General features: G+C 48.0%; 1 long non-coding RNA gene across 1 annotated transcript in view; it reads right to left on the bottom strand.

The window, feature by feature from the left end:
- Nucleotides 1-2,937: 2,937 nt before the first annotated feature.
- Nucleotides 2,938-26,960, bottom strand: part of LOC146870830 (uncharacterized) — a 153,134-nt gene continuing 129,111 nt past the window's right edge. The window contains exon 3 of the long non-coding RNA XR_014959457.1: nt 2,938-3,309. This is a non-coding gene — a long non-coding RNA (uncharacterized LOC146870830). The remainder of the gene's footprint in view (nt 3,310-26,960) is intronic.

Here is a 26,960-nt window from a genome sequence, read left to right as displayed (position 1 = left end):
TAGGACTTGAGGTACTGCGTTTCTGGTTCTGTGAGAGCATACACCCTACTGCAGGGAATGTCTGCTCCAGGAACGAGATCTATACGACAGTCGTATGGTCGGTGGGACGGTAACTGAGTAGCTTTTTGCTTGTCGAAGACATCTGTGTAGTCACCGTAATCGTTGGGTAGCGAAGTGGAGCAACAGTATCCAATATCACTATGTCCCGTGGCCAATAACTCGGCCTGGGTTCTGCTGGTGTCTTCCGGAAGTAGGAACTGGCTGGTACAGTGGTCTCTGCAAAAAGTAGACGTCAATGAGACGGTGCGCTCCGTCCATCTGATAACCGGATCATGTAGGGTGAGCCAGGGCATGCCCAGGATGAGGCGGGAATGGGGAGCATCAATGAGATCGAACTGTATAGTTTCATAATGATCCGCACCGATTCGCATGGTGAAAGGTATGGTATGGTTGGTGACGGGTCCGGAAGTCAATAGTTTCCCGTCCACGGCTTTCACGATCTCAGGGTTTTTCTTTCGTTCACAAGGAACTCCGATATTTTTTGCGTATTGCTGGTCTATATAGTTCCCTGTGGCTCCAGAATCCAGCAGGGCGGATACGCTAAGTGGATAGGCAGCAGTGATCCATAACGTGACACTCACCGTCATGTGTGCCGCTGCCGGTTGGATTGTGTTGGCTAGAAATGCAGGGACTGTGTTGAAACCTAAACCCAAGGCGCTGATCCCTTCCGTTCTTGGGCTAGTTAGTTTTCCGCTTCTTGTTGAATGGTTGCCTGCGTTCTTGGCGCCCCGCCTCTGTCAGGACCCTTAGGCCGGGCTCGGCATTCTCTGATAAAATGCCCGCTTTTCCCACAATACAGACACAATTTCTGCTGTCTTCTTTTTTCTCTCTCCTCGGATGTAAGCGGGCCACGGAGTCCCCCGATTTGCATGGGTTCCGACCGATCCAATAACTTGGGGGTTTCTTCCTGGGTAGGTCGAGGCCTGGGACTGAAAGAACGCAATTCTCCTCGGCTTTTGTCTCCTTTGCGTTCTTGTACCCGATGGTCCAATTGAACGGTTAGCTCTATCAACTCCTCACAGGATTGAGGCAACTGCACCACTTGAGAGAGGACATCTTTCAGTTCACTACGAAGACCTTGATAGAAAAGTATGGTCCGCTTGTCCGGTGGCCAGTTGGTTTCAACCACAAGACGATTGAAGGTCGTAATGTACGTCAGCAGATCCTGCGACCCCTGTCGAAGGGTGAGCAACTCCCTATCCAGGGTCATCATATGCGTCTTTCGATCGAATAGTTTTCGCATTTCTAGGCAGAAGTTCGCGAAATCATGCAACACGGGATCGTTCCGCTCCATTAACGGTATCGTCCAGCTGGCCGCGTTACCCCCCATATAAGACATCATTAACGAAGTCTTGGACGCATCGTCCTGAAAGATGGCTGGTTTGCATAAGAAATGGAGACGGCTTTGATTGAGAAAGGTCTCGAACTTTTTCGGATCACCATAGAAGCGCTCTGGGGGTGCCAAGGGAATACCCGGGTTTTGTATAACATGAACGGTGGGAGTAGCCCCTGGGGATGGAGGGTTTGTTGTGTGTGCAGAAAAGAACCCTGTGCCCTGGGAACCCACCCCGGGAGACGCTGTAGGTGGGGGAAGAGGCCAGTCCTTAATGTATGAGCTTTTCCCTGAAACAGAGGCCTTGCCACTCCTGGAGATACCCGCTACTTCCCTGCGTAGGGTCCCCATCTCTGCTCTTAACTCTTGGGTTTCCTGACGAGAGGTATGAACCTCCTGCTGAAGAGCCGACAGGCTCTCCAACAGCGAGGCCAACACCACGTTAGTGTCCATCGCTCGGGCTGAACGTACTTGTGGGCTTGACAATCTGTCGCGACGTTAGTTGCCACTAACCTCGGAAGATCTTCACCAGGAACAATGGATGGCAGAGAGTTCCCCCAACTCCCCTGGGCACAGCCCCCTCCACATGGTGATATAGAACACCGCTATGAAAGTCTGCGCCCCGGGGAACAAAGGGGGAAAAAAAAAGGATAAAATAATAAATACAGCGGACCCACTGCCTTCTCCTAGATCTGCCTCTTATTCATGCTGCCTCAGGACAGAAGCACGGGCGTCCAGTGAAGACAACTACACAAGGAGACAAGACAAGAAGGCGGGGATCAGCACAAGTCAACACAGACTCCAAAGTAATCAAACTCTATGATCATAGCCTTCTCTCTCTCACCCTACCTGGCCGTAACCCTTGGGGAGGCTGCTGAGGTGGCAGACGTTCGGGTAATGCTATAAGGGGACTTATAATGCAGTCCTGAGTCCTCTATTGCCTGGGAGGTATCATGCCCAACCAGTTAGTGTCACTGATAGGCCACGCTCCTCTATGAGGAAGCCTGCGCAAACAACCTTGTGGTTACCTGCACAACGTGTTTAAATAATCCAAAAACAATGCCAGCAAATGTGAAGACATATATATTGAAATGTACTCAAACAAAATCAGCAATCAGGGATACTGACGTAGTCCAGAATCAAAATCAGCAAAAACGGGATGCTTCACACATCGGGGTTCTGAGGAAAACACTCCTGTGCCATCTTCCCCCAACCAAACCTAAATACCTGATGCCAGCGTGAAGTCCTGCTCCGAGCAATGCAGGCTGCCCCTCGGTTGCTTCACAGAAGGGGGGGGGTTCCAGATGTCCGCACCGCCGGCAGCGGGAGGGCACGTAATCCGAGATTCGGCGCTCCAGCGGGGAACACCTTCCGCCGGCCGAGTCTCGAGCAAGCGTAGAAGCGGAGCAGGGAAGGTTCTCTCCTAGAACACAGGAACACGGAAGACACGCTGCGTGACGCTCCGCAAGCCGCCTCGGAATGAAAAATTGTCTAGCAAGCGCGACAAAGAATTTTCAATTCTATTAAGGACACGGAGGCGAGGATTATGCTTCTCTTTGCTTTACTGCAAAACACAGCAGCCAATAAAAACAACTTTAAACTTCAGCATACCCCGGAAGTACAACCCCCTCCATAGTATGCCCCAATCACTGTCAGTACTTTAGTATATAAAGTTCGAATCACGACATCACTTCCTCTTTCTTTGCATGAAACTCTTAACACAGTCCACAAACTTGACCGTTGAACACTGGACCACCAATTTCCCCATCGACGTGCGTCCAAACTTGAACTTCGAACTTCCTCTCCGGAAAACGCTGTCATCTGTCCACTGCCAAGATGAGTTATCTCCCTGATGAGCCGTATCATCCTCGCCGATGCCAAAACTCCAGAACCTCAAGGTTGCTTGGTCTGTTCACCTGAAATGGAAACTGACATCGTAACGTCCATACAAAAAGACGTTGAAGGCAATGTATAGGATTACCGGGTGGGTACAACATTATAACAAATACACAATAATGCCATCATTCCTTTTTTTTTTTTTTTTTTTTCTTATTAAGCCAAAAAGAGATAACAAAAAAAAACAAATACAGATCATGACAAAAAAATCCAAAAACATCAAGGCAGAGTAGGTAGCATAATACATCAACACAAAAACCAAAATCAACAGAGGCTTTTAGTCCCATTGAAGACAGTGCTAAATTCGTTCAATTCTCATCCGTGAGGTGAGGCCCCTGGCCTTAGCTAGGGCAATCTCTAATTCAAATACCCCCCTTAACAGCTGCCAGAACTCTGCCCGCGTAGGAGGTTTGGTTTCAATCCAGACCCTAGCTATACAGAGGCGACAGCAGGCCATAATGATAGAAAATAAGTCTGCTGAAATTAAACCAGAGTCTTCTATGAGCCCCAGGAGTATCTCTTTCTCAGAAATGACAATGTTGATTCCTGAGAGATTACACATCTCCTCAGCAATTTGTGACCAAAAAGTAGAAAGTACGGGACAAGTAATAAACATGTGTCTAATATCTGCAGCAAAAAGAGAGCATTTAGGGCATTGAGTTTTAGGTGTAATAGTAGACGTAGCCCATTTAGAGATGATTTTCGGCGTGTAGTATAATAGGAATAACATACGATGTTGCTGAAGTTTTAAGTTGATAGACGTAACTGAGGCATTAATAGTCAATAGCGACCTATGCAAATCTATTATATTAATGTTAATTCCAAAATAGCGATTTAATTTTTCTGCAGCCTGAGCAGCGTCATCAACTACGCCTATAATCAAATATTTGTATATTTTTCCTATACAGCCCCTGCCCCGAAGTTGCAGCAATGAGCTAGCAGAGTCCCCTAGCACATTAGAACTCACTAAGCCTTCCCCGTTAATGAAAAAATCTCTAATTTGCTAAAATTTAAAAAAAAGAATGATTGGGAACCTCAAATTCCTCTCTCAAAGAAGAAAAAGATCTAAATCCATCCTGGTCATAAAGTTGTCCTAACTGTGTTATACCACGATTATGCCAGATCTTCCAGGCGGAATCATCAAATATAGCCCCCAACCTGGGGTTCCCAGTTAAGTAAGTACTTGCATGTAAATCAGGAATGTTGTATTGCTTTGATATGTCTCGCCAGATCCAAACAGCATGCCTCAATGTCTTGAAGCGAACACGTTTAAAATAATTCGGATAGGTCATCTGAGAAAGTATAAACCTATACTCCGGCCCGCATACCAGCTGATACGCAAGCAGCCTGATACACAAGCAGCCCCATCATTCCAAATGCTTGGGTGGGATAATCCTCGCCTCCGTGTCCTTAATAGAATTGAAAATTCTTTGTCGCGCTTGCTAGACAATTTTTCATTCTATGGCAGTCCACGGAGGCTCCGATTATGCTAGTTTAAAGTTGATTCACCACCACCGAAGCTACATCCACAATAGGTTTATGATAAAACATTTTGAATGTGGAATCAGCCGACCAGTCCGCCACAGTCATGATATCTTGCAACCGGGAACCCGCCCCAAAAGACTTAGAGGCCATTGCTCCCCTAACGGAATGAGCTCCAAAAATGGAAACATCCACCCCAGCAAGACCCAGTAACCAAGTGACCCACCTGGCCAGGGTTGCAGATGTGACCGGGCGAAAAGGTCTCTGAAGAGCAATTAACAATTGTCCTGATACATCAGATCTAAATTCCCTAGTACAATCTTCATAAACCTTCAAACACTTGACCACACACAATTTGCTGTGATGAGGAAAGGCAGGGTATGTAATACACAGAGAATGCGTTTTAGTACGTCTGGAAATCGTAAAGGAAACTCCCGAAGGAGTAAATACTCTACCTGCCAAATCCAAAGCCCGCACATCCGACACTCGTCTACATGAGATTAGACACAGTAGGACTGTCAATTTTGCCGATAATTGTTTCCTAGACAGGGCTTCATTATTCGGCCAGTTCCTCAAAAAACGCAAAACCACCGAAACATCCCAAAGTACGGTGTACTTAGGTTGAGGAGGGTTCACTAACCGAATCCCTCGCACCACCTTGCAAACCAAAGGGTGTTCCCCCACCGGTCTGCCCTCCACATGCGAATGGCCCGCCGAAATTGCCGATCTAAAGTTATTCACCGTGCGGTATGCCAAACCGGATTTGGCTAATTCCGACAAAAAATTCACAATTAGATGAATGTCGGATCCCACGGGATCACTCCGTCGCTCACCACACCAACTAACCCATCGTTTCCAAGCAGATTCGTATCGCTTGTGTGTGGAGGGTGCCCAAGCCTGGGATAAGAAAAAGAGAGTGTCTTGCGAAACTCCCGGCACCTGCCAGCGACGCCTGAAAGTCTCCAGGCCATGAGAACCAACTGGTTCTGCAACACTAACGGGTGGCGAAGCCCCTGAGGATCCGTGAGAATGTCCGGAAACGAGCGAAGTCGAACCGGAGGCGCACAGACCAAGGTCAAGGCGGTTGGGAACCATGCTTGCGCTTTCCAACAAGGAGTAACCAGGACTAGTTCCGCTTTCTGTCTGCGAGTTTGTGCCAACACTCTCGGGATCATGGCAAATGGTGGAAAGGCATATAGAATGCCCGTCGTCCACGAGTGAAGAAAGGCGTCCGAGCCGACCGCTAGAGGGTCCGGCCGCCAACTGTAGAACCGTGGAAGCTGACTGTTGAGTCTGGACGCAAACAGGTCCAACACACAGGGTCCCCACTTGAGATTCAACGCTTCGAAACTGCTGGGATGCAGCTTCCAATCGCTGCTGTCCCGCAAATGTCGTGAATTCCAATCGGCAATCACGTTGGATGACCCGGGAATATATTCCGCCGTCACCACCAGACGATGGTCCAGGCATGTGAGAAGTTGGCCTGGTATATGCTGTTCACTAGTTCTAGTGACCACCTTGTACCATGCCAAGCAACCCTTATGGTGTGGTTGTAAGTCAACCTTTTCGGACTAGCTGCCCTAGTGGTAGCGTAGGCTAAGCAGTCTTTGAGGCTAAACTCGTGAAGCGTGTTAAGCAAGCTGTTTTACCAATAGTAACCCCCTTTTATACCAATGAAAGGACACCACACAGATATATATTCAAAATATATATGTATTTATTTCTCAAAGTAACCCCTAGTCTCTTTATGAGCACAGGAGCACAAATCGTCAAACAAGATTATCACAGAATACACAGAAGTTGCACTTTATATGGATAGGCCCTGGTGGCCACTCGAACCATATACTAAAATAGTGGTATAAGTACCACGAACAGAAAAGGGAAAAGGCCTAGGGCCTCTAGAATCGCTGGGCCTACAAGGAGCTAACGTCAGTTAGTGACCAGGAGGTCCACGGGTGGCGTGTGCAGAGCAAATAGTCACACGCGGGCTCCCATAGGTTTCAATGGGTGCGTAAAAAGTACAAAGTTACTGCAAAAGGAATCTTCCGGATGACCTAGGAACTTAGGATTTGGAACACAGGCACTAGAGATGTATTACTACACATGGGCACCGGAGTACCAGCTTTACCTCACCCACAGGAAGCGGGTGCATAGGCCTCAAAGTGCGTCGGGTTTCTTCTATCTGTTCCGTTGAGCCTGGGACAAAGATGCTGCAGGCGGTCGGTCGGGAAGAGATGCAGTGGATCCAAGGGTGGATCGGAGATGTTGAAGACCTGTAAGCAGAGGGGACAGTGTTCACAGTCACTAGCCAGTGACCAGCGTGGCACCAGGTGGGTACCAGGCGATGTCGGGTGCAAACAGGTGATGAGGGGTAGCTTGTCTCCGCAGCCACGTGGTCCCTGAAGGTCGACGACGTCCAGGAGTCGGCTCACGAGCTGTCCCACGCAGGCTCTCGCTGTCGGCGGTGTCGGCGACTTGATCGAAGCAAACAAGCCTTGGCAAAAGCAATTGCAGGAGGATTCGGAAATCAGCTGTTGGTTCTGACCAGCAAGGTCAGAGGGATTGCTCCTTTGGAGGGGAGCAAGGGCCAGTCTGGAGCAACCAGACCAGCGGTGTTTGTCGTAGATTTCGTCGCCAAGATGGCCACTAGCCAGCGGGCCAGCAACCGGTTAGGCGCGTCGAGTGGCAAAATGCAGAGGGGCCCCACGCAGATCGTGGAGATGCTGGAGGGCTCACCTTTGGTGCAGATGCTGCTCGAGGGTTGGGCTTCTCAGGACCCAAAGCACAACTTGGAGGGAGCCTCGGTTGTTGCACTGGTCAGCTTGTCGTAGTCGTTCCAAGATGGCTGGCTCCACGTGTCTCGGTGCCTCCACGGGTCTCCTCTTTTCAGGGACTGTGGATCGGGCGGTGAGAGGTCTGGAGGTCCAGGTCTTGTCAGTCTCTGGGCTCGGGCTCCGGCGGGAGGCGGCGGCAAAGCAGACGTCGATTCGCTGGATGGTGCTTGCGTTAGCAAGGTGGTCACTCCCTGACCACAGGGGAGATTTTCTTCAGTCTTCTGTGCAGCAGAATGTCGAAGTTCCCGTCTTCTTCTTAGTTTCAAGTTGATTCCAGGATGTCTGAAGTCTTAGGACACAGCTCCTACCTTTAAGCGGATTCTAGGGGCCGGACTACCTGCTAGGTCCCTCCCTATGGGTGGGACCAGGAAGGGGGGTGGTTACACCCCCAATCCTTTGTCCAGCTCGCCCCAGGCCCGGGACTGGTGTGCCCCAGGACCGGTTTGAACTGGCATATGCCCCGAGGCTCCTTGTGAGCCACAGGCATGTCTGGTTTCTTTCAAGCCCTACCTGACCAATACACAAAATCCTGTCTGGGGTGGTGCTCGCACCTCCCCTGGCAGGAAACCCTTTGTCCACACCTCCCAAGCTGGAAGGACTCCCAGCAGCGGGAGGGCAGACTTGTGTCTGTGGTGGCAGCATCCATTTTGTGGAGCTGAGGCTATGTCTGATTTTACCCGGGTTTCAGGTACTGTACATGTCGTGTCCCTCTAGAAGGGTGGAATGCTAACCCCGTCGCCAGAATTGGCGAGGGGTTAGTATTCCAATTCGTATGACACCTTACTCGACATGTTTTGATAAAGCCAAACCAAAGATAGCATTTAACCGCGAGGTTCATAATGCACTTAAGAGTATATGGTATGACGATATCTGGAAACAGTAGAAGGAAGTTGTTCCGACCACTGCAGACAGGCTCAGCTCATGCCAGAGCACCATCTCACATGGAACCAAGCACTCTGCCTTCAGGATTGTTAAGGCCTGCCATAGGAGTGACTTAGAGGTTACCAGGTGTCCCATTTAAGGTTAGGTATAGGTATACTACACCTAAGTAAGAGGTGATTACACCAACTTACCCCAGCTGAGTGATCAGCCAGTTGTGTCAGATTGTTAGGCCAAGCCTGGGGTGGCATAATACATGCTGCAGCCCCTGGCAGGCCTTGGGTACACCAATGCCCTGGGTACCTAGTGTACACTGGTACAGGGGCTGACAGGGTGATCCACTTCCAATTGGTTATGCACCTAGGGTGCATAGTTTTAATTTAGTAGAGAGAACAGCAGGCTGGGGGTCTGATTGGCAGGCCCACAGCCTCAATATGTCAAAAACCAGTGAAGCAAAAAGCAAAAATTTGGGGTGACCATAGGATAGCAGACCCTACTCTCCTACACAACCCCCCCCCAAACGCTGGGACATTAAACTAGCCTTGACCAGTCTCGTCTTCATGTCCTAAGTGGAAGTACCTGGAGAGACCATCTGCATTCCCATGGTCAGTACCTGGCCGGTGCTCCACTGTAAAGTCCATCCCCTGTAGGGAAATGGACCACCTAAGCAGTTTGGGGTTTTCACCCTTCATCTGATTTAGCCACAAGAGGGGCTTATGGTCGGTCTGAATCTTGAAGTGAGTGCCAAACAAGTATGGCCTCAGCTTCTTCAGGGCCCACACCACAGCAAAGGCCTCCCTCTCAATAGCTGACCAATTCTTCTCTCTGGGGGTCAACCTTCTGCTAATAAAAGCAATGGGTTGGTCTTGACCATCTACATTAAGTTGTGACAGCACAGCTCCCACACCCAACTCAGAAGCATCTGTTTGGACAATAAACTCTTTGGAGTAGTCAGGACTTTTCAGGATAGGTGCAGAGCACATGGCCTCCTTCAGGTCATCAAATGCCTTTTGACAGCTTACTGTCCACTGAACCTTTTTGGGCATCTTCTTGGATGTCAGATCATTAAGAGGAGTCACAATGGACCCATAGTTCTTAACAAACTTCCTGTAATACCCAGTCAAGCCCAAGAAAGCTCGAACTTGAGTCTGGGTGGTTGGAGGGGACCAATCCTTGATGGACTGTATCTTACTCTCCAGTGGTTGAACTTGGCCCCCACCTACAAGGTGGCCCAAATACACAACCTTACTCTGCCCTATCTGGCACTTAGTAGCCTTGATAGTGAGGCCTGCCCTTTGCAGAGCCTCAAGAGCCTTCTTCAGGTGGATCAGGTGATCCTCCCAGGTGGAACTAAAGACAGCAATGTCATCAAGATATGCTGCGCAAAAGTCATCCAACCCAGTAAGGACTTGGTTCACCAGCCTTTGGAAGGTGGCAGGTGCATTCTTCAGACCAAAGGGCATCACCACAAACTGATAATGCCCACCTGGGGTTGAGAATGCTGTTTTGGCCTTAGACTCCTCAGCTAATCTGATTTGCCAATAGCCAGCTGTCAAGTCAAATGTGCTCAAAAACTTTGCAGAAGCTAGTTTGTCTATGAGCTCATCTGCCCTTGGAATAGGGTGTGCATCTGTCCTGGTGACAGCATTGAGTCCTCTGTAGTCCACACAGAACCTCATCTCTCTCTTGCCATCTTTGGTGTGAGGTTTGGGGACCAGAACCACTGGGCTAGCCCAGGGGCTCTCTGAGGGTTCAATGACCCCTAATTCCAGCATTTTATGTACCTCAGCCTTTATACAGTCCCTGACGTGGTCAGGTTGTCTGTAAAGTTTGTTCTTTACAGGCAGACTGTCACCAGTGTCCACAACATGGGTACACCAGTCAGTTTGACTAGGTATCAAGGAAAACATATGTGAAAATGATTGTAGAACCTGTCTACATTCAGTCTGCTGATGGGCAGTGAGGTTGCCTCCAAGGGTCACTCCTTCAACTGAGCCATCTTCAGGGTTCTGAGACAACAGGTCTGGGAGAGAGTCACTCTCTTCCTCCTGTCCCTCATCTGTAGCCATGAGCAAGCCCATGTCTGCCCTGTCAACATATGCTTTAAGCCTGTTAACATGGAGTACCCTGTGGGGACTCCTGGGAGTTCCTAGGTCCACCAAGTAGGTGACCTCTCCCTTCTTTTCCAGGATTGTATGGGGTCCAGACCATTTGTCTTGGAGTGCTGCTGGGGCCACTGGCTCCAACACCCATACCTTCTGTCCTGGCTGATACTCAACCAAGACAGCCTTTTGGTCATGCCAAGCTTTCTGTAAGGCCTGGCTTGCCTCAAGGTTTTTAGATGCCTTCTCCATATACTCAGCCATCCTGGAGCGGAGACCAAGTACATAGTCCACTATGTCTAGCTTAGGCTTTTTGAGAGGTAACTCCCAGCCTTCCTTCACCAAACACAGTGGGCCTCTCACAGGGTGCCCAAACAACAATTCAAAGGGGCTGTAGCCAACTCCTTTTTGTGGGACCTCTCTGTAAGCAAACAGAAGGCAGGGTAGAAGGATGTCCCATCTTCGCCTGAGCTTTTCAGGTAATCCTTTGATCATACCCTTTAGGGTCTTGTTGAATCTCTCAACAAGCCCATTGCATTGTGGGTGATAAGGGGTGGTGAACTTGTAGTTGACACCACATTCCTTCCACATAGCTGTCAAGTATCCTGACATAAAGTTGGTACCTCTGTCAGATACTACCTCCTTAGGAAACCCCACTCTGGAGAATACTCCCAGCAGGGCCCTGGCCACAACAGGTGCTGTAGTGGTCCTAAGGGGAATTGCCTCTGGATACCTGGTGGCATGATCCACTACCACCAGTATAAATCTGTGCCCAGATGCAGTGGGAGGATCCATGGGACCCACTATGTCTATTCCCACTCTTTCAAAGGGAACCCCCACCACAGGTAGTGGTATCAGGGGGGCCTTGGTTGTGCCACCTGATTTGCCACTGGCTTGGCAGGTAACACAGGAGCGACAAAACTCCTTTGTATCTTCATTCATGTGAGGCCAGTGAAAGTGAGGGACAAGTCTGTCCCAGGTCTTGTTCTGGCCTAGGTGTCCTGCTAAAGGAATATCATGGGCCAAGGTAAGAAGGAAGCCCCTAAATTGCAGAGGTATGACCAACCTCCTGGTTGCACCAGGCTTGGGGTCTCTAGCCTCTGAATAAAGGAGCCCTTCATCCCAATACACTTTATGGGTACCTTGAGCATTCCCAGCAGCCTCAGCAGCAGCCAGCTGTCTGAGGGGTTCAAGAGAGGGACAGGATAACTGAGCCTGCCTCAAGTCAGCCCTTGAAGGTCCCCCTGTCCCCAGAAACTCAACCTGATCAGGTTCAAGCTCTTCAGGGACAGTTCCTTCAGGGTCCTCTAGATCAGCTTCCTGGGAAGGCTGATCATCACTCTGAGGCAGGGGGGAAGGCACAGCCTTGACCCTCCTGTTCTTCTTCTTGGTAGGTGCTTGGTCCATTGTTCCAGGATCCAAGACCTGAGGTTCAGTGAGGCACTTTTTGGCCTGTGACCTGGTCACAGCAAGGACATGTGATGATATACCTAACATCTCTGCATGAGTCCTGTACTCCACTTCTGACCATAGAGAACTCTCTAGGTCATTGCCCAACAAACATTCTACTGGGAGGTCTGCACTAACCACAACCCTTTTGAGGCCAGTTACCCCTCCCCATGAGAAGTTAACAACTGCCACACTATGTGAAGTAGTGGCATTGCTGGCATTGGTCACCAGGTAGTTCTCACCTGGTATGTACTGTCCAGGATCCACAAAGCCTGGTGTCACCATAGTGACACTGGCACATGTGTCCCTGTAGGCTTGAGCCACTTTGTCATTAATTAAAGGAGTCTGTCTGTACTTGCCCAGGTTACTGGGGCTCACAGTCAGGGACAAATCAATGTCCCCATCACAGATCAAGACTGCCTGTGTAAGGGTTCTGTCTAAGTCAGAATCTCCTTCAGTTCCCATAGTGATTCCCACTACACCCTTTGTCTGGGGACCAACACTGCTAACAGTAGTACTGGGAGCAGGTGCCTTAGGGGCAACAGTGTTGGGGGCTCCACCCTTTTTGCAATCACTAGTCCAGTGAGTTGTATTTTTACAATGATTGCACCAGGGTTTCTTCTGACCTTCTTTCTTCTTCTTGGACTGTTGGGACCCACCCTCCTTAGCAGTAGTTTGGGGCCCTGTTGAAGACTTCTGGTCTTTAGGTTTCTGATCTCCACCCTTTTGGTCTGTTTTCTTCTGATCACCCCCTTGGCCCTGGTTCTGGTTCTTTTGCTTAACCCTGGTTCTGACCCATTTGTCTGCCTTCTTTCCCAATTCTTGGGGAGAGGTCAGATCAGAGTCAACCAAGTGTTGATGCAGTTGCTGGTTTTGACAGTTATTTAAAATCTGTTCTCTCATCATCAAATTATACAATCCTGTAAAATCAGATACCTTACTTCCCAGCAACCAACCCTCCAAAGCCTTAGTGGCACATTCAATGTATTCAGACCAGTCCTGAGTCTGTGTCTTTTGGGTGTCTCTGAACATTAACCTGTACTGCTCAGTGGTTAAGCCTAACCCATCAACTAGAACACTCTTCAGGACTCTGTAGTTTCTGACATCCTCTTCTCTAACAGTGAGGAGTCTGTCTCTGCCTCTTCCTTCAAAGGAGAGCCAGAGGATTGCTGCCCACTGATCTTCCGGAACCTGCTGTACTTTGCAGGCTCTCTCAAGAGCAGTTATCCACTTGTGGATGTCATCCCCACTTTTGTAGGGGGGCACAACCTTAGACAGGTTTCTATTATCGAAAACCCTATCTTTGTCCTTAGGGACAATGCTGCCACCAGTGGGTATAGACCCACTCTCTTTATGCTGTCTAGCCTTGCTAAGTTTCTCTTCCATCAGGGCTACTTCTAGCTCCTGCTTCCTGATCCTCAGCTGGGCCTCTTGCATCTTGGCCTCATGTTCCCTCCTCTGAGGGGTGGTCATCCTTCTCCTGGAGTGACCCTGAGAGCCTCTAGAGCCATGGGAAGCATTGGAGTCACCTGAGCGATTCCTTTGCCTTCCAAGCCCTGTGTTAAGTCCACTGGGGAGATCCAGTGGGTTGAACCCACTGTCAGTCCCCAATAGCCTTGGTTTAGCTGGGCCAAGTATAATACTTGGCACTGGGCTAGTTCTCCCTTCATCCTCACTACTGTCAGTATCCTTTTCACTCTCATCCTCTGTGGTAGGCATCCCATCTAAGGGGTGACTATTGGGAAGGGGTACTTCAGTGGCATCTTTAGAAGGGGGGCCTCCTGTTCCTGTCCCTAAGGGGGCTAACTGGGAAGCTTTCTTGAGTGCTCTCTGATTCTCATCATTCTGTAAGAGCTCTCTGAGCTCAGCAGAGTTTGGGTTCTTGGGCTGTTTAAGGCCTCTAAGAGTTGCCAAATGCCTGAGCTCATTCTGATTAAGGGTAGCAAAGCTGGATGGTGCCCTCTGGGGGTCACTCTCAACAGAGATGGGTACAGTGGACCCCTCTGCCCCGGCCATTGCTCTTAAGTGTGGGTGGATGTGTTGCAATCTACCTACACTTGGGTTTACCTACTAAACCTATCTAGTAGTTGTAGTCAGGGTGTGCTACTCCCTTTGCTCTACAACAACTAAGTTCAGTAGAACTTATGTATATCTAATCTTGTTTTATATGTACCTACAGGTACCTATGTGATCTTTCAATTGGTAACCAAGAGATTACAATGGTAAAACACAGCAAGCTCAAATCCAACCGCTGCTCACCAATGTGAGAAGTTGGCCTGGTATATGCTGTTCACTAGTTCTAGTGACCACCTTGTACCATGCCAAGCAACCCTTATGGTGTGGTTGTAAGTCAACCTTTTCGGACTAGCTGCCCTAGTGGTAGCGTAGGCTAAGCAGTCTTTGAGGCTAAACTCGTGAAGCGTGTTAAGCAAGCTGTTTTACCAATAGTAACCCCCTTTTATACCAATGAAAGGACACCACACAGATATATATTCAAAATATATATGTATTTATTTCTCAAAGTAACCCCTAGTCTCTTTATGAGCACAGGAGCACAAATCGTCAAACAAGATTATCACAGAATACACAGAAGTTGCACTTTATATGGATAGGCCCTGGTGGCCACTCGAACCATATACTAAAATAGTGGTATAAGTACCACGAACAGAAAAGGGAAAAGGCCTAGGGCCTCTAGAATCGCTGGGCCTACAAGGAGCTAACGTCAGTTAGTGACCAGGAGGTCCACGGGTGGCGTGTGCAGAGCAAATAGTCACACGCGGGCTCCCATAGGTTTCAATGGGTGCGTAAAAAGTACAAAGTTACTGCAAAAGGAATCTTCCGGATGACCTAGGAACTTAGGATTTGGAACACAGGCACTAGAGATGTATTACTACACATGGGCACCGGAGTACCAGCTTTACCTCACCCACAGGAAGCGGGTGCATAGGCCTCAAAGTGCGTCGGGTTTCTTCTATCTGTTCCGTTGAGCCTGGGACAAAGATGCTGCAGGCGGTCGGTCGGGAAGAGATGCAGTGGATCCAAGGGTGGATCGGAGATGTTGAAGACCTGTAAGCAGAGGGGACAGTGTTCACAGTCACTAGCCAGTGACCAGCGTGGCACCAGGTGGGTACCAGGCGATGTCGGGTGCAAACAGGTGATGAGGGGTAGCTGGTCTCCGCAGCCACGTGGTCCCTGAAGGTCGACGACGTCCAGGAGTCGGCTCACGAGCTGTCCCACGCAGGCTCTCGCTGTCGGCGGTGTCGGCGACTTGATCGAAGCAAACAAGCCTTGGCAAAAGCAATTGCAGGAGGATTCGGAAATCAGCTGTTGGTTCTGACCAGCAAGGTCAGAGGGATTGCTCCTTTGGAGGGGAGCAAGGGCCAGTCTGGAGCAACCAGACCAGCGGTGTTTGTCGTAGATTTCGTCGCCAAGATGGCCACTAGCCAGCGGGCCAGCAACCGGTTAGGCGCGTCGAGTGGCAAAATGCAGAGGGGCCCCACGCAGATCGTGGAGATGCTGGAGGGCTCACCTTTGGTGCAGATGCTGCTCGAGGGTTGGGCTTCTCAGGACCCAAAGCACAACTTGGAGGGAGCCTCGGTTGTTGCACTGGTCAGCTTGTCGTAGTCGTTCCAAGATGGCTGGCTCCACGTGTCTCGGTGCCTCCACGGGTCTCCTCTTTTCAGGGACTGTGGATCGGGCGGTGAGAGGTCTGGAGGTCCAGGTCTTGTCAGTCTCTGGGCTCGGGCTCCGGCGGGAGGCGGCGGCAAAGCAGACGTCGATTCGCTGGATGGTGCTTGCGTTAGCAAGGTGGTCACTCCCTGACCACAGGGGAGATTTTCTTCAGTCTTCTGTGCAGCAGAATGTCGAAGTTCCCGTCTTCTTCTTAGTTTCAAGTTGATTCCAGGATGTCTGAAGTCTTAGGACACAGCTCCTACCTTTATTCGGATTCTAGGGGCCGGACTACCTGCTAGGTCCCTCCCTATGGGTGGGACCAGGAAGGGGGGTGGTTACACCCCCAATCCTTTGTCCAGCTCGCCCCAGGCCCGGGACTGGTGTGCCCCAGGACCGGTTTGAACTGGCATATGCCCCGAGGCTCCTTGTGAGCCACAGGCATGTCTGGTTTCTTTCAAGCCCTACCTGACCAATACACAAAATCCTGTCTGGGGTGGTGCTCGCACCTCCCCTGGCAGGAAACCCTTTGTCCACACCTCCCAAGCTGGAAGGACTCCCAGCAGCGGGAGGGCAGACTTGTGTCTGTGGTGGCAGCATCCATTTTGTGGAGCTGAGGCTATGTCTGATTTTACCCGGGTTTCAGGTACTGTACATGTCGTGTCCCTCTAGAAGGGTGGAATGCTAACCCCGTCGCCAGAATTGGCGAGGGGTTAGTATTCCAATTCGTATGACACCTTACTCGACATGTTTTGATAAAGCCAAACCAAAGATAGCATTTAACCGCGAGGTTCATAATGCACTTAAGAGTATATGGTATGACGATATCTGGAAACAGTAGAAGGAAGTTGTTCCGACCACTGCAGACAGGCTCAGCTCATGCCAGAGCACCATCTCACATGGAACCAAGCACTCTGCCTTCAGGATTGTTAAGGCCTGCCATAGGAGTGACTTAGAGGTTACCAGGTGTCCCATTTAAGGTTAGGTATAGGTATACTACACCTAAGTAAGAGGTGATTACACCAACTTACCCCAGCTGAGTGATCAGCCAGTTGTGTCAGATTGTTAGGCCAAGCCTGGGGTGGCATAATACATGCTGCAGCCCCTGGCAGGCCTTGGGTACACCAATGCCCTGGGTACCTAGTGTACACTGGTACAGGGGCTGACAGGGTGATCCACTTCCAATTGGTTATGCACCTAGGGTGCATAGTTTTAATTTAGTAGAGAGAACAGCAGGCTGGGGGTCTGATTGGCAGGCCCACAGCCTCAATATGTCAAAAACCAGTGAAGCAAAAAGCAAAAATTTGGTGTGACCATAGGATAGCAGACCCTACTCTCCTACAAGGCAATAATGCCAGAAGTCCTTGGCTATCTCCGCCAAGAGGTGAGATCGGGTCCCTCCGAGCCGATTTATGTATCTCACCGCGGACACATTGTCCATGCGGAGCAGAATGCAACAAGAAACCTTCTGCGGGGCCAGAGTTCGAATCGCAAAAGCTCCCGCCAGAAGTTCCAAGCAGTTTATATGCAATTTCAGCTCCTCCTGAGACCAACGACCCCCCGTCTCCATGGTCCCGCAACGCGCTCCCCAGCCCCATCGACTCGCATCTGATTCTATCACTACATCCGGGCTGGAGGAGAAAATGGCTCTGCCGTTCCAGGCATCCATATGGTCTAACCACCAATTGATCTCCGTACGAGCCTCTGCTGAAAGGGCTATCTGTTGTGCATACGAGAGACCCTTGCGTAGATGCAAAATTTTCAATCTCTGAAGGGCCCTGTAATGCAAGGGACCCGGAAAAATCGCCTGAATGTACGCAGCCAACATGCCTACAAGGCGAGCTAGCGTCCGTAATGATATTGTCGGAGAGGCAAGCGCTTTCCTCAATTCCTTCCTGATTGCCACTCTCTTCCTCAAGGGAAGTAGTAACTGACACGTGAGAGAGTTGATCTGAAAGCCCAAAAAATCCATCGATTGCGATGGAGTCAGAACCGACTTCTCTAGATTCAATAGGAAACCCAGTTCCTGCAACAGTCGGAGCTTCCAAGACAGGTGTCTCATCAAGAGTTCTCTCGACTGTGCCATAATTAGAATGTCGTCGAGATAAATTATCAGACGTACCCCCCGTTCTCTCAACCATTGCACTACCGGTCTCATGAGTTTGGTGAAACACCAAGGGGCGGAAGACAGACCAAAGGGCAGCGCGGAAAACTCGAACCACTGGTCGCGCCAGAGAAACTGGAGAAACCTTCTGTGTGGCGGGAAAATAGGAACCGCCAGATAGGCGTCCTTCAGATCTAAGCGAACTAGCCAATCCTGTTCTAGAAGGATGTCCCTCAGTAAATGGATGCCCTCCTTTTTGAAGTGGCGATACACCACCCAAGCGTTGAACTCCCTGAGATTCAACACTAAGCGAAACCCTTTGTCCTTCTTCGGAACCAAGAAAATCGTGCTTACAAAACCCCGAGGATGGGGAATAGACCTCACTATCGTGCCTTTTTGGAGTAGCGCTTCCACTTCCCTGTCGATGAAACTCTGTTCTTGTAGGGAAAAATGTAGGGAGCCGGGCACCTGACTCTGAGTCGGAGTGGCGTAGAACTCTATGTGGAAGCCCTGCACTGTTTGTAAAACCCAGGGATCGACCGTAATCTCTTGCCACCTGTGAAGGAACAAAGCAATGCGACCTCCCACCATGCACTCTGTGGTATTCAAAATCGTTACCTGAATAGGAACTATCTCCGGAATTTTGTTGTCCTCTGTAGACTCCTCTGTGGCCTCGACCTCGTCCACCCCTATTGCGGGAGGGGTAAAACTGCGACTTCTGACCACCTCTGCCTCTTTGTTCAGCACCTCGGGAGGCCCGGTTATAACCTCGGCCGGACCCTCGACCTCTGGAGCGTCCGGCCCTATCAAAAACACCAGTGTGGAACACCTTCTTGATGTTAGCTTGCGCCTTATCAAGTGCCGAAAACGTGGTGACGTATTTGCCCATTTCTTTGACAAATTTATCGCCAAACAACATGCCATTGGCCAGGGAACCCGGTTCCGTCGTGGCCATCTGCGCTAGTTGAGAGTCTATACGCATCAAGAAGGAGCGCCTCCTTTCCTCTGACAGCGCCACATTGGCATTGCCCAAAAAACACAGAGCCCGTTGGGTCCACTCCATAACATCCGAAGTGTCCAACGGAACGTTTTGATTCTTGGCGTTGACCGCCGCATCCAATATCTTGGTAAGGGGGCCCGAAACATCCAACAGTTTATCCTGGCATCCCCGCCAGGCTCTATCCAAACCCTTTTTCGGGTCCTTCGCGAATTTGCGCATAAATGTAGCCATATTCGGATCTAACTCTGGCGTGTCCGCCACTTTTCCATTCAGTGAGGGTCTCGGGCATTCCAACCGTAAGGTGGCGCGCACCTCTTTCTCAAAACCCTGTCGTAGGTTTACCCCCACATAATGGGCCACCTCAGGACAAGGAACCCACTCTGAGGAACGAGGGTGTATAAGACTCTGAGGATCAAATAAAAGATTTTTGGGAGCCTGACTATCATCTGCCTTATAAGCAGTATGTGTCGCCTTTTTCGATTTCTTTTTAGGCCTCACCGACTCCACTTCCGAGTCAGAAGTATTTGTAGTAGACAGAAAAGAGTCATCAGTGGTATAAGCAGCCATGGAGCCATGGTCTTTCATGACGTTTTTGGCCATGCGCGCCAAAACTTTGGCAGAGGACTGCGAAGTTCCCGCGCCACTATGGTGAGTCTTCATCTTCCTCTTGGCATATTTGAGGAGAGGCTTAGTAAAAGGTTTTAGGGCTTTTATTAAAGCTTTATTAACTGAACCCTGGACGTGGGTATCGAGGGCCTCAACCAAATTCTCCTCCAATTGTTCAGGCTCCTCATATTCCTCATATGCATCGCACTCTACCCACTGATCTTCCTCTTCGGCGTAGTACGCCATTGCTTCAAGCAGAGAGGTCTGGAGGAGATTCAAGGGGGGGAGCAGCCCAGGGGTATGTCAGAACCTGTCCCTAGAATCTTGCACAAAAAGAACTGAAACCTACAGTAAGGTTCTGAAATTATCAAGGTGGAAGGAGAAACCCCTAATAAAACTCCCCTAGAGCAAAGCTCTATGCCGGTAACACGTTCCGGTCAGCGTTCAGATAATGAGGCCAGAGATGTGTGCAGTCTTTTACTCTGTGCGCGAGGAGCCGTTAACTCGAAATAGACGAAAAACGGGTTCTCGCGCACAGACCCAGCGTCCGGGGCAACGACGCGACCGCTCTCTGAGCACGAGCGTGTCATGTCTGCCTCCTCCTTCTCCACCGCCCCCTAACGCTCGTAACAGGCCAACGACGCGCGCGCGCTGCCGTACACGACGTCCCCAGAGGGAGCCGGAGACGCGAAAACAAACACCTCAATAATACTGACACCGGCAGCGCCGTAACATCGTACAACAATACAACAATCCTGAATGTATGCCTAAACCAGCGGTAAAATCTGTAAAACAAGAAACTTCCCCACAATTCTACCACAACGAGAAAGGTAAGGAAAAGCACTTATCTGCTGCTGCAGCAGCAAAGAAAGAGGAAGTGATGTCATGATTCGAACTTTATATACTAAAGTACTGACAGTGATTGGGGCATAATATGGAGGGGGTTGTACTTCCGGGGTATGCTGGAGTTTAAAGTTGTTTTTATTGGCTGCTGTGTTTTGCAGTAAAGCAAAGAGAAGCATAATCGGAGCCTCCGTGGACTGCCATAGAATTGAGCGGCTGGAACTCCTCGATAGTCTTCTTGACAAAGTCAAATTGTCAAGCCCTGAGCCTTGGACGAGGCGGGGCTTTGTAGCCTTTCCGCGGTCGGAACGCAAGGGCTTGCTTCCGGTACTCCGCGGATCGGCCTTCTGGGAAATGTAGTCTTTTTCCTTCTCTCGCCCCCTGGCTGTCCCCGTCTACGGAACGTATGCGCGACAGGAAGGAGAAGAAGTATGAGACAAGCATTTGGAGTGACTTCCGAAAGAAATGGAGAAAAAGTGGGTTTGTGACCAATGTAGAGGGAGACACCGCAGAGGAAAGAGATGATAGGGAGAATAGGATAGGAGTGATAGAGACACTCAGAACCGCTCTCACCACGGAACAGTGTCATCTTTAATTCATAATGTCACATTTTTATACCTTTTTTGAATCTCCTCTTTTATGAACTGGAGCATTTTAAATGTAATTAATCTAAAAATATTAATGTTCTTACTGATTTATTTGATCTTGAACAAAAATCGGCTGTATCCAGAATCTGCAAGAAAAGGTCTAGCTTGATACAGGTGCATTGGTGCATTTGTGGTTATGGTCCTGTGCTTCTGAGTGATATGTTTGGTGGAATAATAGAAAACACTTTAGAGGCATCCAAATGCAGGCCAGGTGGCATGCATTGACCAGCACAGAATTGTAGTTCACAGGCTTTAGGCCACGCCCTTAATCCTGCCAATTTTGGAGACTCCCACATTTTTCATCCGACTACAAGCATGTCTGTGGAGGGTAGACTGAGCTAAATCTGTTCAATAATATTGCTTTTAGGTATGGCGTTAGCAAAGACCTTTTTTGTGACCAAAAAATATTTCTTTTGTCCATTGTGTTTTAGATTGTTGAGACTCCCACAGCTTCCCCAACAATAAAGTTTGGTAAAAACCATGAACAACAAGCATCAACAAAACCAAAAAACGGAAGCCAACAACAGACATATTGGCTTTGCCAGTACTTTTTTTACATACTGCTTTGGAAAAGCTGTGAACATGAATGTGGTGAATTCGATTTTTCATACATTTATTCAGCAGTTTAAGAAGTGTGCTTTTGTACATTTCTCAGGAGTTTAATGGAGGGGACATATAATTAATTCTTCATCAGAGTTGTAGACGCTGCTTTGTCCACAGTGGTCTTTGTTACACCTTTAATGAACCTAGCAGGTTGATGGATTAACATAAACACAGCATAGTTTGGAAATGTATCGAACAATCCAAGTTAAAGGATGAGCGCACTCGCATAGAGGAGTGCACGATGTATACACTTGATGAGCAGCAGTGACGTCACACCTATATAATGATATAGTGTGGCACATTCCTCGAGTAGCGTTGATTGGCGGCCGGTGCTCAATATTATCGCAATGTTGTGTTTGGCTGCGAGGCCACGTGATCCACGATTTACCAATGGGTTACTGGAGTGCTTTGTGAGATTAACGAGGCGCGAGTCATCGCTCGTTGCATGTGGCCACTGATGCTGCACAATTACGTGACTGGCATGACTTCTTGGAAATGTATGCATAAACCACAGTGTCCAGCTACATGCCGAGGCCTCTTTAATGAGTGTCCGCTTCTCTCTCTGGCATGGTTCCCATTAAAAACATCTATCAAAAGAGGCAACCGGAAATACCTGTGAAAGCTCACATGCCCGTGCAGGACTAGTTACCAGCCTGGAACTGACTGCTCATTAGAACATAACAAGCACTTTCAATGCTATAGGTCTCGCTTTTTGCGAGAGTTTGAGCTATTGGCATTGTAAATGACAGTGCCTTTTGCGAGACCTATTGCATTGCAAATGCTTGTTTTCTTCCCTCAGTTGGGAGATCTGCTGAGAAGGGAAGGTATAGAGATTTCACAGGAATTGTTCAGCACTGAATGCTTCTGATTTTCTATACCTGGCAATTAAATGAATGAAACTGTGGGGGTGAGCTTTAATTCAAAGCATTGGTGTCTATTGTGGCTGCACGTAACAACAAACATTTTTTAATTGTTTTCACCGCACATGCTTTTAATCAAGCCGTGAATCCGATAGACAATAGGGAAACGACTACTTTTGAATTTTCAAGAGTCATCTAAGAGCTGGCAAAAAGGACACCAGGATGGTGGTTTCTCCAAGGGGCCAAGAGAAAGGATGTGCAGAAAGTATCCTTCACTTATGTACACCCCTCAGATACAATGGAGGTGGCTCCGCGGCTATATTTCAGCGCACCACCGTGCCTGCGAGCATTAAAGATTTCATACATTAAAATCTTCCTGCAGACCCTACTCACAGATGGCAGAATTTACTGGCACACCTAACAAACCACAGGCGTTCAAGTAATGGCACTGCGTCCTGCACAAATGAGCACCCAGATTAGGAAAGCGCTCTGTGCTGCAGTAATGATAAAGCGCTATACAAATAACAACAGCGCTGCATGCTAAGAAAGGCCAGTGCCTTTAACACTGCCGCTTAAGAAGGGGTGCAGGGGCTGTACCCCTCGCAGTTACTTACATCCATGAGGCCACTTAAAGAGAATCAGCAAAACCCTGGTGTTGTCCCATGGCAAGAGCCGACCTCCTAGGTAGGAAAACACACATGGGGGTTCTTCACTACCTGGGCAGGAAACACACAGGAGTACCTGTCCTGCCTTTCACCTACTACTTGCTTCACCCCTTAGGGCTTACCCAAGGGGTGCTCTTGTGGTAGTGGAAGGCTCACTCAGGGTTGGCTACTGAGTTAGAAATGCCAACCTGAGCCTAGGTGCAATTGCACACCCAACGGCTTGCAATAGCAGACTGGATTCATGTTTGAAAGGTCATCTTGGTGGGTGGTACATTCTGTGGTGAGTACCACCATTAGTGTGAATGTACCTTTTTACAGGGTACTCACAGGTACAACACCTAAACCAATCAAGTAAGCACCACTTCCTAGCATGGGTAGGAAGGGTGCACGCGTTTTCACATTCCATTGCAGTGGGAAAGTGCCCAGGGTCCTAAGGCCACAAAGAAAGAATCAGCAAAAACCAGGAGATAAACTCGCTCCCTCGCCATGCACTGCTAATTCCCCACATATTCCATCACTCATGACATCTTCTGTGACATCATTGATAATATCAATGCAACATTTCCTGTAAAGTTGTGCATGGTGTGAGTGCGAGTTATGGTTACCTTAGGGCATGAGTAATAGTTACTTAAGATAACTAACTATAATTGCAGAATTTTCATGGTTTTGTGTGTGTAAAATGTGAACCTAACTGTAACGCCCCTGTACCCTTTGTTTTTTTGTAAATTTCTAGTTTTTTTTTAACTTTTATTTACTAACTATATGTCCCTGTAACCCAGTGGTTTCCAAACTTTTTCGACCCGCGGCTCCCTTGACCCATTGGCCATTGCCCGTGGCTCCCCAATGTTTCTTTTTTAGAGGGTGGAGTGGATGTAAGCCCGGCCTCTAGAGTACCTGCATTTTTCTCCCTGAAAATAATTGGGATAAAGCTGTTGAAGGTATTCTAATCATATACGCAGGGTGTTTCGTATTACTAAGGCGGTGCCTCAAATAAAATACCCCTAGTTAAACTTCTTTACTCATAACATTTTTAGAGATCCCTCTCAAACTTTTTTATCCCATTTACAGTGCTAGATAGCACCCCTATACATGTAAGCCTCATTGCCAAAGTGTTTCTGCGCTAGAAGAATTTTTGCATGCACTTAATTTTCTACCCAGGTCATACGTACCAACACACCTGTCTCAGCACGGTGATTCATGATTTTGTAAACCACATACAGCTTTATTTTGGGTGTCTCCTCCCTAAAATTGCCTCTAAATCAATCAAAGTAAAATAAATTCCTCTGATTTAAAAAAAATAATTTTTAGCGTCCCTCTTTCTTGCTTCCAAATGCTGGCATTATGCCATATATGGTGTTTTACTTCCATGTGCTCAAGGACAGAGCAGGCCAGTATGGAAATGTGTATGTACTGAAAGAAATGTGTACTGAAAGTACCTATGATTCAAGTACAAATGTCAATACTTAATAATACTTAGGGGCCGATTACGATTTCAGTTGGAAAGGCTCCAAACAGGATTCGGATTCTCTGAATCCAATTCAGAAACTATGCTTCCGACCGAATCTGTTAAATTTACGACCGACCGATTACGATGCAAGGAAACCGTTTGGGCTGTCCGATTCGATTCTGATCGGTATTCGGACAGCCCGATTCATTCAGAGCCGAATCGTACAGTTTTATGGACACGGTTTCCGACTGAGCAATTACGATGGCCGATTCTGACAGCCATTCTGAATCGTTTTGCCTGACATGAAAAGGCCATCAGAATCTGACTTTGGGGGCCCGTAGATGGCCCCCCCTACACCTGTAGGCCTCCGGTTGGGGCCTGTGGGAGTACCCATGGATCCCCTCTTTGCAACCATGCACAGTGTGGCAGGTACCATGAAGTGCCTGCCACAGGGTGCAAGGTTTTCCCTAACCACTCCTGTTTTTCAATGGGAGCCTGTGTTCTTGTTCGGAACACAGGCTCCCATTGAAGTCAATGCGAATCCGACGGAACGATGTTGGGAAGCATCGTAATTGGTCAGTTGGACTCGCACAACCCGATTCATTTGGAAACCATTACGAAACTGATTTGGTCGGAAGAGATTCCGACCAACATCATAATCAGCCCCATAGTCTGCTTAATAGATAGGACAACTGTACTTTCCTAATAGCTTGCATTGGGTTAAAATGCATTTGGAAACAAACAAAAGTATTAATGAGCCTAACAAAATACATCAGGCATCTTCCGCTTACTTTGGGATTGTTGTAACGTGGGGATCCAGTGAAATATGGAGGTCATCTCCCGCGACATGCCATCAAGCACTACATTTCCAGCTTTAGGCATGTCACTTACAAATCATCTACATCATGCATTAAGTCTAGTTAGTTTAACTGAAGCCAACAGACCCTTCAACATTAAATGCATTAAAGTGCTTGGTGCACGGCTCCCATGGCTAGGTTTGAGGCCTCCACAGGGCGCCACTGCGCACAGTTTGGGAACCACTGCTGTAAACCTTGTTTTTTTCAGTGAATTTCTAAGGTTTTTTAGCTGTTATTTCCTAACTATAACGTTCCTGTAACCTCAGAATTTTCAGTGAATTTCCAAGGTTTTTAAAAATGTATTTTGTAAGGATTCTTCAACACTATATAGCACTGATGATAGGTCTCTATTTCAGACCATTAATTAAAGCACTTAAGGCTACCATGATTTTTCTAAGGATACATAGGTTAGGACATATGGATCCCCCACCTGAAACCAATGTTATTAGCAGTGGTATCTAGCAGGATTTCTCCAATGTTCTATATCACAGATGATGTCTCTTCCATAGAACTGAAGACTGGCATGATTCTTCCGAGGTTATAAGCACTGATGTTCATTCTCCACCTGAAACCGCTTTACATAATAGGGAGGAAGAGCAGGGTGAGTCCTTTTTTTTTTTTTTTTTTTTACTTATTTTTCATTTTTGCAGTGGTGGAGAAGGGATTGGCGATTTGAGCTTCATAAAAACAAATACAAAAATATATACAATAGATTAAAAATAAACAACAGCAAAAGAAAAGGAAATACATGACAGTTGATGATAGAAAACAACTTATTAGTTTGCTAACCAATTCTGAAATGGGGCCCAGTTTTTAGCAGCAATTAAACGTCTTCTCCTTCCCTGAAACTTACGTACAGCAGTTTCTAGTTTAAACCAAGCCAACATCCTGGCCTGCCAATGAAAGAAAGTAGGAGGTTGAGGATTTATCCAAATAGAGGTAATACAGAGTCTAAACATTGCCATTGCAATGAACAAAAAGGAATGAAGATATCTTGATCTAGTAGTATCCATAGCATATTGATAGCCTGTAATCACCATTTCAGCAGAAATTTTAATTGAAGATTGAGTTATCTGTGTGAGAAACATTTCAATTTGATTAATGAAGAGTGATAATTCAGGGCAGTCAAAAAACATGTGAAGAGAATCCGCAGATGGAAATTTGCATCTTGCACATGACAAACTTGTGGCCCCAGGGGCGATCCCCCATCTGGCTAATTTGGCTGGGGTATAATAAAGATTAAACATAGCCATATAACTGAGTACGGAGAGTACCAGAAACAAAAACCGTCTTAGCTAGCATAAGTGGTACTTTTAGATCTATAGTGGGTACCCCAAATTTGACTGCCCATTTGTTATTGAAATTCGAGAGATCATCTGATAGTCGGGACAGCAAAGTTTGATACAATATGCCAATTTTGGCTTGTTTTTTAACCAATTCAAATATCGAAATCTTTTCAAACAATGCTGGATTTTCTAAGAGTTTTTTCTCGAGAAAACTTCTAATTTGAAGATATTTAAAAAAGTGATTAGATTGTAAATCAAATTTATGTTGTAAAAAAGAGAAAGATGCTAGCATGCCAGAGTCAGCTAAGTCGCCTATATCAGTAAGGCCTTGCAAGGCC

The sequence above is a fragment of the Triturus cristatus genome, chromosome 1_1, assembly GCF_964204655.1.
Source record: "Triturus cristatus chromosome 1_1, aTriCri1.1, whole genome shotgun sequence".
NCBI classification, from domain to species: domain Eukaryota; kingdom Metazoa; phylum Chordata; class Amphibia; order Caudata; family Salamandridae; genus Triturus; species Triturus cristatus.
Note: the sequence above shows the minus strand (reverse complement) of the source record. Positions and strands in the feature narration are given on the sequence as shown.